This window comes from Pleurodeles waltl, chromosome 8, assembly GCF_031143425.1.
Source record: "Pleurodeles waltl isolate 20211129_DDA chromosome 8, aPleWal1.hap1.20221129, whole genome shotgun sequence".
Lineage (NCBI taxonomy): Eukaryota > Metazoa > Chordata > Amphibia > Caudata > Salamandridae > Pleurodeles > Pleurodeles waltl.
Genome location: NC_090447.1, coordinates 1,239,053,617 through 1,239,074,676, shown reverse-complemented (window position 1 = coordinate 1,239,074,676; position 21,060 = coordinate 1,239,053,617). Strand labels below are relative to the sequence as shown.

General features: G+C 41.6%; 1 protein-coding gene across 4 annotated transcripts in view; it reads left to right on the top strand.

Annotated features, from left to right (window-relative positions):
- The window catches only part of NBEA (neurobeachin), a 1,608,295-nt gene that overhangs the window by 1,331,694 nt on the left and 255,541 nt on the right, over window positions 1–21,060 (top strand). The gene's annotated exons all lie outside the window — the stretch shown is intronic.

The following is a 21,060-nucleotide window of genomic DNA, read 5'->3' as shown; positions in this document are numbered from 1 at the left end:
ATAATACATGAGGAAACAATTGCCTCTTCTTTTTTGCACTGTTAAAGCATTTCCTTTACATGGATTGGGAGCATTCCGCGTACTGGCAACTAATTATTGCTGGAACGATTTCTCCCCTCTTTCTCCTATTTAGCATTTTCCTCTTTTTCGGTGTGTGATGTACAAGTCTTTGCTGGCTAATTATGTATATATTTAGCTACTGCATGTGTTGGGCTTATTATTGTCATCTAATTAGATGTAACTTGAACTGCATGGTTCTGGAAAAATCATTAAAAATTCTTTCCTAATGACCTCGAGATGACAAAATGTCTGTAAAGTGTGAAGAAGCAGACAAGCACAGGGACATCGCTCTTAAAGAGTGTTAATCCAGATGCTGCAATCATCTAATTAAACAATATTTTGCTGTCATTAACATTTTCACCAAGGAATTGCAGTTATAATTTCTTTGTCAGCTGTCTCTGGATCACTTTACGCTTAAAACTAAAGTGCCCCATAAAAACATTAAATTAGATTGTTTAATTAAAAAAAGCTTTCTTTAAACGACATCACATCCGATCTTTGGCCGTTCCCTTTTGCCTTCTCTTTGTTGTTTCAGAAGATCGGCGTCAGAAGCTTACACTATTTAATATGCATCCTTTGACACTAATCTTCATAAGCCTAATTGGTGGAACATTAGCAGCTGTTACGGAATGTCATAGATGTACCTATACAGTGCTTGAAATGGAAAAATTAAAGTGCCGGTACTCTATATCAGAGTACCTGCTTGTTTCTAAGAAGTGCTGGTACTCTCCAATTGAAAGTATTACGTTATTCTTGAGATGTGCCGGTACTCTCCCTCTCAAAATAAAAAAGTACCGGACAGTACCGGCCCATTTAAAGCACTGTACCTATAGTAATAAAAGTAAAGGCATTAAACTTAAATCGGGGAATTGACCACCAAAAACCTTGTATTAATTCTTGCATGTCCTTCTAAAAGATATCTGAAAATATCCATGTGTAAATATATTTGATTATATATATATATATATATATATATATATATATATACACAATTCCTCCAATAATATATAGAAGAGTACCCGGACAACAATTGAAGTCCAAAATACTTTAATACCAGTTACTTCCTCCCGTACAACGCGTTTCAGCCGTAGCGTACGGTATGTGAGCAAGGCTACAGCTGAAACGCGTTGTACGGGAGGAAGCAACTGGTATTAAAGTATTTTGGACTTCAATTGTTGTCCTGGTACTCTTCCATATATTATTGGAGGAATTGTATTTATATTTGTGGAGAGCTAGATCCACGCCCGGACCACCACCGTTAAAGCAGCCTCGGATGTCTGGCATTCGTGAGTTTTATATATATATATCTAAATATATATATATATATATATATATATATTATGTGGAAATTCGGAGTGTAATATGCTATTTATTACTACTGAGAGACCATCACGCTTGGGAGGCAAAGCCTAAATAGATCATGATGCCCCTCTTCACCATTGAGAAGGATAATGAATAACATATCACACCGAGTTGCTCTGTATGTATTGTTTATGCCATGCAGTTTTCACAGAGTAGTTACAAAGAAACTAGTTGACCATAGATTACAGGGGGGTTCAATCTGCATTCGTCACAGTAACTAGGCCACCAGCTTTTTCTTTAGGAATGTTTCTAGAATTACATCTTTGAGGCACTGGACATATTATTCTCACAGTAGTTATGCTGTACTGTGGTAGTAATGTGGAATTTCACTGTTAAAGTGTAGTTATAAATAGGTGGATCTGTAGTTATTAGTAAATATGTTCCAAATAAGATGTATTTTTCCTCGTTTACTTTCATTGCACTGTTTTATCTGACTCTCCATCTATCTAGTTATCTATTTGTTATGTTTTTGGGGGTTTTACTACACAAAGTGCAGTAAAACCCACATTTTCACAGGAACCATGAACTAAAAAACATATTTCACACTTCCATGTGAACTATGGATGTCATTATCATAACAGCCCCAATCCACTCACAGGAGGTTTACCACTGTCAGGGTTACTAAGATTATGCAGTAAGGCTATGTATGTTATCTAGTGTTTTTTGGTGTCTAATTGGCAGAGGTATGCACCCTGCCCAAGTAAGGACCACAATCCTAGTCAGGGTAAGTCAGCTATTCTCCCTAAATTAACCTGTGCTCACCCTCTGGTAGCTTGGCACAGAGCAGTCAGGCTTAACTTAAGAGGCAATGTGTAAAGTGTTTGTGCAACACTTAATTACAGTAACAGTGAAAGACACCACAAAAAGAGACTCCACGCCAGTTTAGAAAAATTAAAAATATTTATCTGAGCAAAACAAGACCAAAACAACAAAAATCCAATCAATATTCCTTGGTTTATAGCTCGTTAATGCAAGTATGCAATTTTAGTGCTTAAGAACATAAGCGCTTCTATCCAGTTCACTATGGTTAACCAGGCCCCATGTACAACGGTTGCCGTCTGGGGATTGTGAGTGGGGCTGCCCTCACTGTGAAGTGAGAAAGCAAAGTTTCCAAAAGCCTTGGGGCTATGTGGTGATCGTGTCAAGAAAGGGGGGCGCAGGGCGGTGTTTAAGTAGTACCCAGGCTGCCCGCAGTATACAAATTGACAACAAGAGGGTTTCACTCTCCCTTGTATCTGGGTTCCAACGGGAAGAGTGCGGCTGTCAGACTCCTCAATCGAGGCCCGCCTCACAGTTAACTCCCAGTGTCGGGAGATGGTCTTGGATGTAGTCGTGCAGTGCTGGCAGGTCAAAGTCAGCATAGACCCGGCGGCCTGAGCAAAGATTGCACTCCTGGGTAGCCCGGCCCTTCACAATGTGGCTAGCAGGAAGACGAGGCTGGCCTCAAGGTGATGTCTCGGAGGTAATCCCCCAGTCGTCAAGGCAATGCAGGGGTCCGTGCTCACAGACTTTCATAGTCACTGCAGCATCAATGTAAACACAAAGCGGGGGATCTCAAGCGGCAGAGAGTGCAGCTCGTTCCAAGGCAAAGTCGTAGATCCCAAAGTAGAAGCTGGTCCTTCTTAGAGAGTAAGGGCTCGATCTGGGCGCAGTGTAGACTTTGACGGCCCTGAGACTTTGGCAACATGGAGCAAGTCAACAAGCTTTGGAGTTTGCATGGATAAAATTGGTTGTAGAGGGCAGATTCAATTTTCCCTCACTCCAGAGGTAGCAGACAGCAGGTCAACGCAGGAGAACAAATTTCAAAGCGGCAGTCCCTCCTGGCAGCAGAGCTCCACTTAGTTGCAGTCTCTCCTCAGAACCCTAAATTGAACTGATTTGGTGGGGATTAGATTCCAGTACTTATACCATAATATGTCTCTGAAGTGGGGGAGATGTCAAAAGAGGCCTTTGAAGATCACAAGGTCCCTTCCATTCCTTCTGTTGCTCAAGACACTCTACAGGGAGGTATGCAGCCCTTTGTGTGAGGAGAGGCACAGTCCTATTCAGGTGCAGGCGTCAGCTCCTCCCTCCCATCTAGCCTAAGAAGTCCCATCAGCCTGGTGATGGGCCATCAGGATGCAAATGTCACACCCACGCTCCCTTTGTGTGTGGCTTTCTAGAGGGAATGCACAAAGCCCAGCTGTTATCTACCCCAGATGTGTATTCAGAGATAGGCCGAGGCACAGAATGGTTAAAGTAAGAAAATGCCAACTTATTAAAAGTGAGGTTTTCAGACTTGTAATTTAAAATCCATCTTCACCATAAGTTGTGATTTTAAAGTGTGAGTTCAGAAACACCAAACTCCATATTTCTATATTTTCCCAATTGAAAATTACGCTTAAAAGATGGTTTAAGGTAGTCCTAACGCCATCCTATTTAAGAGATAGGCCTTGCAATAGTGAAAACGAATTGAAGAGCTTTTCCCTAGCTGGACATGCTAAACTTAAGAGTACATGTCCACTTTTTTTAATACACTGCAGCCTGCCCTTTGGGCTAACTAGGGCACACCTTAGGGATGACATATATAATAAAAAGTAAGGTTTGGGCCTGGCAAGTGGGTGCACTTGTCTGGTCGAAATGGCAGTTTTAAACTGCACCCACATGCTCTGCATTGGCAGGCCTGAGATGTTTGGAAGGCTACTGTAGTGAGTGGCACAATCTGTGCTGCAGGCCCACTAGTAGCATTTAATTTAGAGGCCCTGGGCACAAATGCTATTTGCTAGGGCCTTACAAGTCAATTAAACATTCCAACTGTGGAGAAGCCAATGTTGCTATGTTTACAGTACAAAGCACCTGCATTTTAGCACTGGTCAGCAGTGGTAAAGAGCCCAGAATCCTAAAAGCCAGCAAAAATGAGTCTGAAAATCAGGAGCTCAGAGTGCAAAAAGGGGAAATCATGCTAAGGATGCCAGTTCTAACCTCTTGCAAAAATGGTAATTATGTGGCTCATTTTCTGTCAATATTATTTTCATCCAATTGAGCGAGAATATTTTTTGTGAAATCTGTAAATTATGGCACTTATGTGGTACACCCCAGCCACTGAATAATACATATCCATTGGTCCACACCATGGTGCATCCCTTTACTGCAATATATTAACGAAAATAAACAAAACTAAAGATTCAAATTTCTGCCATTGTACACTGTTAGCTGCACTTTGACGAAACAGGTATTTGGGGCTGACTGCCACAAAATAAACATATAATAAAAAGTACACAATGGGTAATGTGTAATATGGTCTTAGATGGCTATAATTTAGTTCTAGTGATATTTACAAACCACTTAGCCTTATGGTTTATGATGTAACCAGCTCCTTATTCCCTAAACCTTTATCTTTAACTGTATACCATTAACCAGTTACCCTTTAACCTTAATCATATAACTTAACCCATAAACCCTTATCCATAGAACCAAACCCACATATCCTGAACCCTGTGTCTCACTCCCTTAGCCCCATTCACCAAACTCTTAATCACATACTCAACCTCCTTTATCACAACCCCTGATACCATATTTTAGCCTCTCTTTCTTTTACCCTAAGCCCTTAAATCAATACCTCTTACCTCTTGCCCATAATGGTTGTACACTGTACCTCAAACATCTAAACGTGAACTCATAAGCCCTCACCCCTGTACTCTTAATCCTTAACCTCTTAACTCTGTGCCCCAAATGCTTAACCCAACACCCCTAATCACATTCGCTTAGCTCCTATACATCTAACCCAAAATCTTTAACTTCTTAACCATATATACAGCCCTTTAGCCCAAACTTTTAGCCTTATACAGTTAATGCCTAACCTAATACCCTACCCTCAACCCCAAAGCCATATCCTAACCCCCATTCCAAATGCTGCGCTTCTAACATTCTAACTCTAAACACACTAACTCTATTCACAGTAACTCTTTCCATCAACCCTACACAGTTGGCCCTTAACTCTATACATTTAACACTACACCCCAAGCCCCAATTCTTAAAACCGCACCCTTTACTTATTACATAACCCTTTCACCCTTTACAAACTGTCCTTACTTACTAATATAACTTGGGTACAGGCAGTTTCAGACGTGTTCTTCCTTCAAAGTATTTATTTTAAAACTAATAATTGTGAATTATTTTTGAAAATGGTATTCGCAAATTCTTGAACAATACCATTTCCCTTACGTAAAACTGAATTGTCCCAAAAATGTTTCAAATTCAGTGTTTTACTGATTCTCAGGGGCAGGCGCGCAAGATTTTTGCAGGCGAAGATGTCACCAGTGTCACTGTTATGCATTTTTAAATGATTTGTAATGGAGGTATAATGGTTGCTGAGCAATACATTAAAAGATATTCACAGTTGTATCTTTGTGACTATTCAAAACTTTTGCAATGCTTTTCACACATTTATCTGCACGTCTAAATTTTCAACTGATGAATCCAATCAATTGTTGTCGAAAGTGCATGTAACATGCTCATCCATTTTTCAGTGAGTGATGTCAGGGCAGAGAATACTTCATGTAAAGAAATTCGTGCAAAGAAAAATTGAGAAAAAAATAAATTTTTGACAGGCCGATTTTCTAACTATAAGCACGTAGACTTTACATCCACAATAAATATAGGAATCGCATGTGTAAATTAGGAGATTTTGGCGACTCCTTGCTCCTTCCATCTGCAGAGTAGTTTTGAAAACTATGCAACTCTTTACAAATCCTAGTCTGTAATTGTGCACCTATGAACCCAGACAGTAATAATTAGTACAATCTAAACATAATACTCTGAATACTCATTTTGATATGAACTGTGCCCTACCGTAGAAGTTGTTTGCCATGTTTCCAGTCTGCTGATATATTTATAGTGGCGATATCTTTATAACATGCTCTAGTCCATTAGCCCTTGAGAGGTGATGGCTAAATGATAGGTCTGCATGAAGCAGGGTATGTGGCTTGTGGGGATGGGAAATGAAAGAAGGAAAGTGTAAATCAATTCAAAAACAGCTGACGTGCAATCAAAGTCAAAGGCTCATCCTGTATCTGCAGCAGCGATGCTTGTTGTCAGAATACATTTAATCGGATAAATTGGTCTAGAAAGTAGCACCAGGTGCAGCCCTGCTCTACTTTCTGAAGGCTTCAGTTATAGACATAAAATGATGTGCTTATTGGCTAACTTCACATCAGTTAACTTAGCCACTGAGCTGACATCACCATAGGTTATGTGAGCAAGTTAACCTTCCTGTCTAAATCTTTGGTCGATCTGCAGATTTGCAATCCAGCATTGGTGGATGAGCTTTTCTTTCTTTCTTCTTGGCGTCAATAAACTGAATACTGCTGAGCTGCGTTAAGGTGACACCAATTATTCACAGGATTATAAAATGGAATATCTACAGTAACAGCCCCCATAATCAAAACTCAAACGAATATTGTAAGTGGTCTCCGAGGAAAAATGAATAGCAAAGAATGCACCTAAATTCCGTGCATGTGACAGAGTTTTTGTACTGTGCTCTCTGTGAGCTATCGAATTTCAAAAAGATTAGGGGCCAGATGTAGCAAAAATAAAAATTGCGACACGCATTTTGCGAGTTGATGCGACTCGCAAAATGCGAGTCGCAAATTGGAATGCCAGAAAAAAAAGCGATCCGATTTTGCGACTCGCAGCCGGACTCGCAACGCTGTGTGCGAGTCCGCAGTTTGCGAGGTCGCTGTTTGCGAGTGTGCAAAAACGAACTCGCAATTAGCGAGTGGGTGTCGCAAATTGCGAATACCTTCAATATTGCTTGCAGATGCAGCAGAACACTCCAGAAAGCATACCAGAACACTCTGGAAACACTTCCTGGCACATGATGATGGCATCACAGCCAGGAAGTTAACAAATACACCTGGGAGGAGGGCTCAACAGTGAGCAGTGTCTCTGCCACTCACAGTAGGGTGCTGAGGAGTGGTAGGCACAGCACCATGGACGCAGCAGGGACCAGCCAGGCTGGCAGGAGGGGCAGGAGATCATAGATAACAGCCAGGACAGATTAATGTGGCACATGGCGTTAATGTGCCACATGACTGGTTGGCATTTTCCTGCCCATGGACAATTTCAAATTGTATATAGTTTCTTCATGACATTAATAAAACAGTTATTTTTGTTCCACTTAACAAATGGTTAATAGGTGAGTATGGTGGGAGTTGACACGTACCGTCCAAAATATTGCGTTGCAATGTGGTCCCGTCTCAGTCTGCCTTGATTAGCTAGACTCCTATCCCCATGATGGCGATGTGGTTGTTCTTGCTCTTCATCATCAGGATCTGGGTCTGCAGGGGTGAGAGGTAGCCCACGTCGGGTGGCTATGTTGTGGAGGATGGCGCATGCAACTACAATTTTGAAAGCGGTAATGGGGGTGTATTGGAGGGCGCCTCCACTGCGGTGGAGGCATCTGAATCTTGCCTTCAGCAGTCCGAAGGTGCGCTCGATCAGGTTCCTGGTCCTCTTATGCGCACTGTTGTATTGCCTCTCTGATTCAGTTCTGGGTGTTAAAAACGGAGTCATGATCCAAGGCCTGAGAGCATATGCACTGTCACCTGTTGGGCACAAAAGTACACGGTTAGGAAGTCCAGATTGTCGTGCACAGTGACCTGTGTGTATGTCTGCAAGTGTCTGTGGCTCTACCTAGGAGGTAACCGTCTCCAAATTACCCACGTACCAGGCGTTGATGTATCCCACTATGCCTAAAAATTTATGAGTCATGGGTACTGCCAGGAAACTTAGCTACGATGTCCGTGATGACATAATGGGCATCACAAACAACCTGTATGTTGAGTGAGTGGGTACACTTCCTGTTGCGGAAAATGTGTTCCAGATTAGCAAGGGGGCATATTTGAATGTGTGTCCCATCTACACACCCTATGACATGAGGAAAGTGGGCAATGCGGTAAAAGTCCAGCTTGGTGCTGTTAATTTCTGCCTCATTCCTTGGTAAGTATATGAAGTGAGACATGTGCGTGACTAAGGCATCTAGGAATGCCCTGAGGAACCTTGACACTGCACTTTGGGATACCCCACCGGCCACGGCAATGACCCCCTGATAGCTCCCTGAGGCCAAGAGGTGCAGTGCGCATAGTACTTGCACATGCGTAGGGATGGCGCAGCCACGCAGAGTCTTGTGTTCTAGCTGTGGTTTCAGTAAATCTATTAATTCTAGAATGGCTGTCATAGATCTCCGCTTCAGTTTGCTGAAAAAGAGTCTGCCTGGTTCTATATATCTTCTCCTGTCTGTGGCCCCTCCTCCTCCTCTGCTGGGCTGCGTAGACTCTCCTCCTCACTGCTATCAGGTATATCTCCGCCATCTTGAGTAACCCAGATGCCTTCTGGGTCCCCTTTTATACTTTGGTAATGGTTACCACCTGCTCTGAGTTAGTGGTAAATGGGACATGCAAACTGGGCTTTTTGCGACTAGTCGCAATTTGCGAGTTGCAATTGCATAAGGTTTGCGACTCGCAAATTGCGACTTGCAATTTGCGGGTCGCAAAATGGGGTCGCACCGGATGCGACTCGCAAACGGGCCCCATCGCTTTTTGCGAGTCGGAAATGGGCTTTTTGCATCCCATTTCCGATTTTGCACTGTCGCAAATTGCGAATCGGCCCGTTTGCGAGTCGCAATCGTTTGCTACATCTGGCCCTAGGTGCCGTTTGTACACACACTATTTCCTATAGACACAGAATGAGTAAACTATTTGATACATCTGGCCTTATGTCCAGGGCCGGGTTTAGGGTGGTGCGACCGGTGCCGCAGCACCGGGTGCTAACCTGGATTGGTGGGTTGGGGGGGGGGGCACTGACCTCAGGGGGGCCTTTGTTTAGCAATAACTCAGGAAACATGCGATTTAAAAGCACCTGCTGAAAAGTTCCTTGTGCTCCAGCCTTCAGGAAGCAATTAAAATGTCATGATACCTCTTGTGATTAATGTTCTTTCTAGAGAGAGATGGGAGTTTTGTCCATTGGCAGTTTTGACTCAATATAAAGAATCGCAGAGGGTTAATATGTCTGCTGTAAAGAACAGTTCTATGTTTTATGTGGATAGCTGAGTGGATTAGTGAAGCTAGCCTTTACCAGCGCTTTAAAACAAATTAAATGTATGTGAGAGAGGGGCTTTGGAGAGATGAGGGGCACTTTTGCCGGGTGGTAGTGAGGGAGCCTGAAGAGGTAGTCATGGGATGTGAGGGGTACCAAAAAAGACTGTTGCACAGGGCGCCACCAGCGTTAAAGCCGGCCATGCCTATGTCGTTTTCATTATAGCTATGAGTAAAACAACGCATTGTTGCACATGGAAGTATATCGGAGACCATCCATTAACATTTCGGCTTATTTATGCCTTCCATGCCGCTTCCCTCTTTTTTTTGTCCATTATTCACTCATGCGGAATTGACATTTCCTCTTCACTGATAATGGCTGTCCACACCATTTATAGAAAACCTCATATTTTAGTAAAGATGGTGTTTTCCGGTGAGAGAGCTGTCCACTCCTTCTTTCCTTCAGTCTGCGGATTGTGTCTGTAAGTGGCCCACAAAGCATACAAGGGCACATGCTCTTGTTTTAGGGCACTTTAAGTAAGCAGGAGAGCTCGAGAACAGTACACAAAACTGGCACATTGCACTGGACAGTCACAGGGCACTGTGAACATTGCAGATGTACAGGCACTTTGCTTGAGCAGTGCACGCATTGCAAGGGCACTGTACATAATCTTGGTACTTGCGTCCGAGCACCATAGGCATGGCAGGCACGGTGCAATATACAGATCAGTGCACACATTACAGGAGTGCTGCCATTGCTTGCTCCTGTTTTCTGTTGTTGATTTTCGCACTTTAATTAGTTGGAAGCTGCACTTAGCTGCCCTGCTTCCTCCTGTGTGCGGAAGGGCGAGCCATCCAAAGGCTAAAGATATTTAGAACGTTTAATTCAAGGACCTCAAAATGAAGGCCTTCATTCTGCTCACTGCCACCTCAGACCAGGCAAAATTCCACTGACATGCCTGCCATTGGCAAAAAGTTCCTTAAGCCCTAAATCAGAGGATAGCTGATAATGCGTGAAAATAAAGCCCCAACAAAAATACAAAATTGTAACGCACGTTTGCCCTAACTTCCAGCTCACTGAAATTTTTGGGCATGTTTCCAGCGGCAGCAGCAGCAGATCTCGAAGGGAGTCGAAGGGGGAGGGACGGGGTGAATATATACATATTTTTTTAAGGCTCCTTTTGCTGTGGTCGCGGCCTCCTGCCGCAGGAGCTCCTCTTTCCTCGATGAAATGCACAGCATTCACTGGGAAACCAGCACAGGCACCCCAGCAATCCTGGTGCTGCTTTCATGCTAAAGCTAGCATGAAAGCAGCGTCAGAATTGGTCTGCTCAGCTTGGACTGCCAGTCAGACACAACCCTGTGGTCTGTGCAGCTTCTAAGATGGCCGGCCAAACACGCATGTGCACTTAGGTGCACCCTCTCCTCCTGCTGAGCCAGCAGTTGAAAGATGAAATAATAATGAAATATTGTTTTATCTTTCAGCTCCTGGCTTAGTCAAGGGGATGACGTTCCTTCGCTATTGCAAAGGAGCCACCCCTGCATATTTCACCATCCATCCTTTACTGGTGCGGTCATGGTTAAAATATAAGGGAAAAAGTGGGAAGTTCAAACGCACATTTTCCTCATGCTTCTTGATGTCTGCATTTTTTGTAAGCATACATGCTTCAGCCTAAAAACTATCAGCAGTAGCTCAATGGCACTTAAAATCTGAACCGAACTTGCCACTTCAGTTATATTGAAGAGTTAAATCTATGTTTTTTACAGTAGCTAAAATTGTGCAGTCCGGGTAGATTGTGTTATTTCTTGTACAGAGTTTTAAACTTTTTGACAATATTTATTTTCATTTAACAAATAAATGCTCAGTTTGACAGTTGCAAAATGGGTCTCTAAAAGCCTCTGCTTGTGTTATGACTCTCGAGGGCCCACATTTCTTACTGATTTTTCATGTTTACCAGCTTGCCTAGATGCTTCACTCTGTCAGCTCCTTCGTAAGGATATCAAAAATAAGAAAGGCACGCTAAGGGTCAGAGGCTTTCCATACTACATCTACACAGCGTCGGGCACTTAATCTATATTGGACCAGTGCTTAATTTGTGCTTGTTGTTTCCAGTGCTGAGCACCAGCACTTATTTTTGAGGGCAGGGGCTTATTATTTTGCCTCAAGCTTTTGCTGCGAGCAAAAGACACACATGGGAAAGACAGAGGAAGAGAAAAACGAAAAAGCGTCACAAAGAGAGAAAGTAGAAGGCTGCTAGAGTGAGCTGATGAGGCAGGGAGTGGCTTTATATGGATTGAAGAGGCCTGAGATGGCTTCAGGATTACGCCGCCTCAGTATTCCGTGTTCCCGCATTTAATTGCAGCAGCCGAATGATTAAGAGGAGGACTTTGGGGCCCGGCACATGTTTATTTTCAAATTAAGCAATGTATGGACACATTTTATAAACTACTTAAGAGCATTTCATTTTGTACTTGACTGCCTCGTTGGCCTCTTTCAAGTAATTTAGGACGTTATAAACTTAAGTCATATTACAATAGAGTACATCACATTATGTTACATTACTTTGCAGCTCAGGGGCTGTATTCCATTGATACATCAGTTTAGTGTTTGCACAGTCATGTGCAACCTAGACCGTTTAATGTGTGTATCCTAAATTTCTTCGTTAATGGTTTAAGTGTTATAAGGTAATGTGCAATTTCTACAAACTTAAGTTGCTGCATGTCATTCTCACCAATGCATTATTTGATACACATTCAGCCCTGTAAAGTAACCCAACAGCTCCCATGTAATACTTCAAAGAACTTATAAATATATTAACAAAGTAAGAGAAGCATAAAATAATTTTCATATAAACACTGAATATTAAGGATCTTTGTATGTATTAATCCGAATCAATTGGTGGGTTATTTAAAGAAATAACTGCAAAATATCGTTTTTAGTTTTTATTACATTTCCTATTTATTTACAACACAAGTTACATGCAACTTCTGTAAGTGAAAATTAAGTCAAGCCAATTGATTGTTGCACCACTGAGCAATTAGTAAAAATTGTGTGTTTTGTATACATTTTGTAAGACACAGACAGACCACACGTAAATCTAGTTGTGCAGTGTTACATTGCTCCTACAAGGTACACTACAAATTTTATGTCAAAGACCTCAGTCATCAATTTAACTATTTGGTGAAGCACAAGATGGAAAAGCACAAATAGGTAATGGTGAAGTATTTTTGTGCCTCTCAAATTTTACAATGATATCGTTGAAATGCATGTGATGCATCAGTCATGTATCATAGAAACAACGGAAAGCAGTACCTGTTCGTGACTCCTCTTAAAAATTACATTTGTTCATTGCAGATGCTTGAATTAATACTGAAAGGGTTACAAAATGTCCTTTTTGAAATTATTTTGGTCCTTAAGGAAAACTAATAACAGTGTTCAAGTGGTATATTTACCCAGTTTTGTTAGGAGTAGATATCCTACTTCTCAAATGAATGTGCAAAATTTGAGTGATTTGTAAAAAAAAGAAATGTATTTATACATTTCAGATTTCATACAATGTACAGCAGGTTATGCTACATATATATGGAACATTTCGAAATTATGAATTAATTAGGCATTTTTGTCAGCAAGCACGTGTTTTGCCATCTGGGTGTCTTCAGATACTTGGACATTAGGTGAAAATTGGAAATTAAAAAAACACAATAAAGGTCCGAAATCTTAATTGGTCAGTCAAGTGTCTTCAAAAACATATTGGCAAATGAAAACATGACTAACTGTATTTCCACATTGACACAACCAGAATTATTAACATGGCATGCCATAAAGAAAAATGTAACTCTATAAAAGTATAAAAAACAGTCTTGCTAATATTAAGAATATAAAAAGCCAAGAAGTCATTTTAGTACATCATTCCAAAAAATGCAATGACATTGACTGAAAAAAACATTGCGGATACCTGTCCTGTGAATAGATAAAACAGAGGTTGTAATAATCAAATTATGGGATACAGTACCTATGCCATACAATATGAGGTTATTATAGGTTTTCGTGAAGTTGTGTGATCGTATAGAGGATTGAGGCTGAAGGCTGAGTGAACGCCAGAACTCTGACGTAACTTTCAATATTCTTTAGTGTACAAAAGAGGATATTTCTTCTGTTTAGTGCATGGTTGTACCATTACACCAAAATCACTAAATGTTTATCCTCTTGCTCCTTTTTGTGAATGACGTTAGCAAATATGTAGAATAAAAGTAGTCATTATTTAAACATGTAGTAACTTGTTGCAAAATCACATGTAGTTAAATATGTCACTTTCAAAAACAGTGGGCCTGATTACGAGTTCGGTGGACAAGATAACCCATCTGCTGAACTTCTGATGGGGAGGTTGCCGTCATGCTGGCTACCTCCCCGCCGGGCCCATTACGACTTTCCCTGTGGGCTGACGGGCAGAAACCAAGGTTTCCGTCCGTCAGCCCAGCGGGAAAGTAGTAGCAGAATTGTCACTGACTCGTAATTGAGCTGGCGGCAATGCTGCCGCCGTAGGGTGCTCCAGCACCCTCGCATTGCTTAATGTCTGCAGTATGGGTACTGGGGAGGGGGAGCCCTGCAGTGACCATGCCAAGTGCATGGGCAGTGCAGGCCCACCCTGTGGCCCCATGCATCTGTTCTCCATCAGCCTTTTCATGGCTATGATATCACCATGAAAAGGCTGGCAGAGAACCAGGTCATATTAGCAGGGTGGTATTGCATGCAGCGCCGCCCTGGCTAATTCCGACCTCCGCCACCGTTAGCCCGTCGGGGTCACCAATCCCGACGGAGACGATGGTAGCCTGGCGGTCTGACCGTCAGGGTCGTAATGTGGTGGTCGGACTGCCACAACAGCAGCGGTCCAGAGCACCAACTTGAGGCTGTCGGTTTCAAGACTGCCAGTCTCATAATCAGGCCCTGAGTCCTGCTTTCTGTGCAAAAATAAAATATCCTACCATAAATGGCTCCTTTCCACTAACGTATTCCAGGTAACAGTTCATAAGAGATGAAAATAACACTCTTTTTTTTTACTGTGTATATCGCAATATTACTTATGTCCTTTTATCTTCCTGCCGACTCTACCAGCAGGCATTGTGACATAACAACTGAAGTCTAATCACTTAATGGAGTTGAGCTGCTACATCATTGTCTCATTACAGATGACTAGTAATGTCACAACTATACTGGAGTAAGAAACGAGATGGGACTTAACACAGGGGTTGTGGGCTTCCTTCTACTATACGACCAATTAAGTGTTTTCTGTTGGCATTGAAGAAGTTAGAAGACAGTTTAAGCCCGGATGAGACTACCTCTCTTGCAAAAAATGTCTTGACTGACAGATTTGTAGAAGATGACATTTTTGTACTAATGATGAAAATGTTTGAGGAATTCATAGTGAGGTGATGAAAAGCATAGGAATGTGCAATATTTCATGCAGAGCGGTGGTCCGATTAAACAAGATCTGCTTTACACCTTGGACACTAATTTGCCCTCATTGGAAATTAATCTTTCCCTTACAGATATTTATTATCCTGCATGTCTACAGCCTGTCCACATCGGTTCAGCGCTGACCACCCTTTAGCGCTGTCTACATATCCTGATGATGCCCCCAGATAAATCCTGACATTTGCAGTCAAAACTTCAACAAACTTCTACCCCTAAAATGTTGCAGATATAACTATTTAACTTCGTCCAAATTTAGTATAAAAAGAATGTGGTTGTTTTTATTTGATTCACATTATAAAGGACTACCCACTGTTCCATTGACAACAACAGCGCTTTCACCCTTTTTCTACTTTTTCTCACCATTCTCTAACGATTTTTAAGAGTTCATTTTCCAGATAGTACTATTGAAAATTTAATAACTGCCGTTAAGAAATACATTGCTCTTTCTCTACCAGTCCTTTTCTCAATACTGGCACATTAGTGATGTCGAAATACAGTAATACTTTATTTTTAAACTTAGTGAAACGTTTCGATTGGGTACTCTGCCTTTGAGTGCAAAGTGCAAGACACATTTTGCAGCAACTGTTTTGTAATTTTGTAGAGTAAAATGAAGCATGCCATGCTTACAGAGTTCGCCATGCAAATCATGTTGAGTTCGACCTTCCAACAATTTTGTGCACTCCTATGAGCCAAACGTTAGTTTTGTCTTTGTAAAATCCAAATCTTCATTTTTTAAGTGATGTTTGAAACTTTTAACAAACGCAGATCCTCATATTCATGTTCAAATGTGCAATGGAAATCCCTTAAATGAATTAATAATACTCCATATTACTTTGTTGAGTATTATTGCAAGTCAGCCATCGATTTGACCATATCCTTTATCACCTGTTGGGGAGTATCGTTAATAACTGGACATTGCCTCATTACCCAAACATTTAATTACTGTGAGATACGTAATAAATAGACCTGTTGGATTACTGTCTCTTGTTAGTTGCTTATACATGAGGTGCACAGATAGGACAGGAAAAGCCTCTCTAAACAGCCCTTGAAAATATTTTAATTCACATCCAATATTGCAGTGTTCTCAGTGACCGTCCACTGCAGGGGTTGGTAGACTGCCCAAGCGATTTTATTTCCATGGAATCTAACAATTCATTTATACGCAACATTTTTGACAAATGTATTAACTAAAATGCCATCAATATCACAGTCTGCTTTAAAGAGAAACACGTAGTTACAGTCATTGGTTTCTGTAGCAGAACTAAGTGTCGGTTCTCCACAGCACGAAACATCTATACAAAAATGTTATGTCGCTCCCTCAGGGCTCCTTTTAAGAATGAGGTGGACAAGAATTGCCAAGGCCCACTAGCCCTGAAAGCAGCTCACTGTCAATTAGCCCATGGGGGATTTCGCTCTATCTCACACAACGAACTGTCCAGGCAGGGGCGTAGCTTGGTCAGTAAGACTGGAGGGTGGGAAGTTCAGATTTTCCAACAATCAGTCCGGCATATAGTGTAAAAATACATTATACGACAAGCATGGTGCACGGGAGGGGCCGTGGAAAGAGAGAGGAATGCGGATTGCTAGGGGTACCAAGAGAGGGAAAACACAATATTGTGTAAAATGACCAATATTTTTGACAACTTAAAAAATTGAGAGGGAGAGTGTGTGTGTGTATGTGTTTTTGTCTGAATGAATGTAAAAGTTCCTGGTGAAATCTGGAAGATATCTCCCCATACCCGACTAAAAGCATCTGTACCCATCTATTTATCAGAAAATTAATTCATTAGAGGGGTGTACCCCCCACCACCACCACAACCACCAAGGTATGCCCCTGTGTCCAGGTCTAAATTAATATTGTACCGTTTTAGATCTTCTCTGTATTGGTGAAAATAACAAATTCGTTTATTACATACGTTGACAACTAGTTACTTGCATTTGTTTGCTGATTTAGGACATTTTCTGTCCTATGCTTTACTGGCATGGCGTTTTCAAAACTCCCATTTTATAGTTTACTTTTGACAGCTCGTAAATTAGTACAGTAAAACTTGAGTGTTTAAATTTAATGAGAACTTCAGTGCTTTAAACATACAGAAAACTTATGGCTGTTGTTCAGCAGTCGGTGTAGAGAGAAGTTGTTTGTGTAGTTATGAAAGTGTTTTGTTTTATTAGTGCAGGCCCCGTTTCTGTGTAAAGAACCGAACAAGGAAAGCTGTGTTTTCCAGCGCCAGGTCATGTACCCCAGGATTCTGTCTGCATCAGGAAGGAAACATTTAAGGAGACAGCCCCATAAATCCAGAGAGAGCTGGGAATTGTTAACCACGGTTAATACTACATATTACTTTAATATATGTGTCTGGATATATATGTATTATGGGCCGACAGGGTGTCTGTATAGCAGTCAGTATAGCCAGGTCCCTAAAACCAGGACGAGAAGTCGATAATTCATATCTGATGTGGTGATACGGACAACCTGAAAGAACCTTTGTGCTTCTATTCCACACATGCAGCAAACAAAAAAAGTGAAAAAAGTCAACAAACTTGAATGTTTCCAGAAATGTTTGTGTATGTTGCATTCGGTGTGCATAAATTAGGGAATTAAAAACACTTCTATACGATATTCGAGCTACTATGACACCTGATGCGTTTCCCTTAGAGGTATAGTGTTAAAAGTTGACTACTTCTAACGGTTTAGAAATGTACTTATGTCCTGTTTTCCCCAAAAAACACGATGCACTGCAAAGAAATCTTTTCATTTCGGGGTCCATTTTGCATACTTTTCACTGCAGCCGATTGGCTTATCTGCAGAGTTACATTTAGTGAGCAAATCACATTATTTTTCTCTAAGTTTTTACCAAAACCAACATTTTTAAAAAAGATTTTCGAAGAAGTAAACCAAAATCTTAGTCACTCTGGTTTTCTTATTTGTTGAGTTTCCATATAAAGAGCCGCCAGGCTGCCTTTCATATAAGCCTACACAAGTTGCAAAACATTAACGTTTGGGAAATTGGGACAGTAGCTGCGAGGAGGAGACTGGGTTTAATGGTCGCGTGTGGGAGGCGTGTATAGTGGGCTCCACAATCCATGTCTCGCACCCTCGACCCTTACATCCAGCGCTTCTTGTCTCAGCCTCTGTTTAACTCTATTCAAAAGCGAGAAACTAAAATGACATGCCATGCTTGGTCACATGCTTGTTGTGCCATAGGATTCAAGCTGTATCTCAGTGATGATATCCTCAATGTCTGCAGTGACCTAGCTAATGAAAGAGCAACAGATGCAGCGGCACCAGACCCTAGCTGTGTGAAGGGCCTACATAGGGCTGCCACCTGGTCGCTTTTCCTCTGCCCTGCCTTATATTGTTAAGTCCATGCTCATGAAAATATTGGAAATGCAGTACTTCTTAAATAGGAACCTAAAACAGCAAGCACATAAATAAATCAGTTACAATGTATTTGAGAGCTGATCACCCTGTTTTATATGAAACCTGACAATTTTACACACATTATTTTCCACTTTCTAGCTCTTGGCTTTTCCAGAGTAGCAAAACCTAAGCAAATACCCAGATGTTTTTTTTTCTAAGAAAGATCTAATCCCAAGGCTTGCTGCACCTCAATTATTTTGGTACTACAGAAGCAGGAGATGGGGAGGGCGGCCATTTGCATTGGGCCACTGACAGAATTGCTAAGCCAGCTCGGGGTTGCTTTTGTTCTTGTTGAGAGGAGACGTGACCTGGGAATTTCAGCAGGACTCTTATTATTGTAATAGGACCAAGGCTGATATACTTAAGGTTAGCCTGTGGCTGCAGTGACAGTAAGCAAAATATGTATCAACTGGATGCAGCCTAGATTATTTTCCAGTGAATGAGATTAATTGAAACATTTCATCTATAACGTTCTAGTTTTTCAGAATTAAGTGCCTGTCTGATCCATTAATTCTTATTTTCTCTACCTGGACGCCTAGAATAGTCTTCATAGCTCTGAGGTATTTGAAGGGACACCATTCCACATTTGTAACTGTGATGTGGCCATATGTAAGCATTACTCTTGGTCTTAATGATACACATTTTTTATGATTTAACTCACCCTTTATTGGGCTAGTTGACAGAAGCCAAATGTTCACAATCAGTTTTTCATGGCTTTTTGTGGTGTTGTACTCATTTTGTGAGTGAATGGTGGTCAGTGTTTTGTTTGCCCATTTATTATGTTTCTAGTGATTGTTGCGATATCTTCTAGGCATCAAATGTTGGAGCACCCACCATCTGAAGGGAAAGGCTGAGACAGTGGTCATCAGGGATTAAGAAGAGGCCACACATTCAGCCCAGTAAAACAAAGTTTTCACTTTGGGACCTGTGGCTCAGAGATTTCTCCACAAGCACCAGAGACAGAAAACAAAAATGACTCTTTAAGAGCTGTGTTAACCTTCTGCAGTTTCCAGCTCAAGCGTATCAGACAAAATAGGTTTTTTGCTTCATTTCCAAATGAACATCAAGCATTCTGGCCTGGTGACATATAATGGCCAACACACACTAAAGGGTTTCCCCACCCAATAAGCGTCTCTGATAAAGTCTGTATCGCCCTCTACACTAGAAGCAACTTTGTTTCTATTGTTAGACCCTCACTCGCATTAGTAGTGGCATGCTCCATCATGGAGTCTCATTCTGGTCCCTAAAAAAAACCAGGATGGGCTCAACCATATTCCAGGGAGCACTTTCGATAAAAATTGCAGCCGGGGTCTTTTTCTTAAATTAAAAATACAGTGAACAACCTTAGGTAGCTCTTTAATTATGGTTGTTTAGGTATGATTAAAAAAACAAACATGTTTTTGCTGTCCCCATTTTTGCACGCCTTTCCTTTTAGGAGGATGGAAACAGGGCTGCTCAAGGAGAGCTCAGAGCCATCACTGAGTCCCTGCTTTCATGCTGTGCACAGTGGAGTCTGTGTTTGCGAGTGGGTCAGAGCTGTAGAGGTTTGCCCCATCTTCAGAGGTATAGAAGGCTTGTGAAGCGACATGGCATGTGACATGTTTCCATCAGCTCCATCTTGGTTACCCTGGGACTGCTTTCATTTGTGTTCACTTGTGTTGGAGTGATCTGAATGCATGGGAGAGAGAGCAAGAGAAGAAAATAGAGCACAAGAGATAGAAGGAGAGTGAGAGAAGCAGACAGGCAGGCAAAGACAGGCGGGATGGTCAAGTGAGAGAGATAAATAAGGAGGGAAAGAGAGAAAGCCAGGGAAAGGCAAATGAAAAATAGAGAGTCAAAGGGAAATGGGGAGATAGACAAAGTATGTGAGTGACATTGACAAGCTGCCATGGAATGACAGTGAGAGGCAGGCAGAGACAGATATATTTTGTTGTGTGCCCCTTTGGGTAGCCATTGAGGAACACATTACATGGTGTAGCAAGCGTTCAGTGCTACCGGCGGTTTGGTGATCAGAGGCAGAGCTGTTTGTAATCTGTAAGTCTTTCCTTTGGAGGATGTGGAGAAATTAACACAAATGACATTTGCTCTGAGGTGAAACCATGTGTTCTCTGTTCTCTCAGTGTTTGATTCAGTCAATACCATAATATCAGACCCACAAGTACAGCAACCCTGTCCATGTCTCACTACAGTGGCTTTCTTTCATGATCTCTGGAAGTTTGCTGTGGAGTTTGCATAGTTGGAAACCTACTTAGAAAATAGGCATTGTCTTTGATTCTTGTTTAAGTAGCCAGTGCATCATCAACAACGATCTCCTGTAAATAATTGTTCAATCTTGTGGCTTATGTGCTTTTCCAAGAGGAATCTGGCCCCTGAAGCGCACAAAGGACATAAGATTTTCCATTGTTCTTCTTGCTTGTGACGTTCGCTGAGTGGACTCTCATTTCTTCAAAAACATTTTCAGAGCAAACATAAAGGAGGTACATCTGTTGAGAGGAGAACCTAATCATAGCAAGCCAAGTTCTGTGATTCCTTTGTGATTAGATATCTGACCCAAGTGTATGTAAGCAGTGATCTAACAATTGAAGATGCCTTATTAGTTTTGCCACTCCGACATGAGACCTGGTTTATCTGGTAGAAGATGATTATCTTTGCCACTGTCCACCATGTCATTG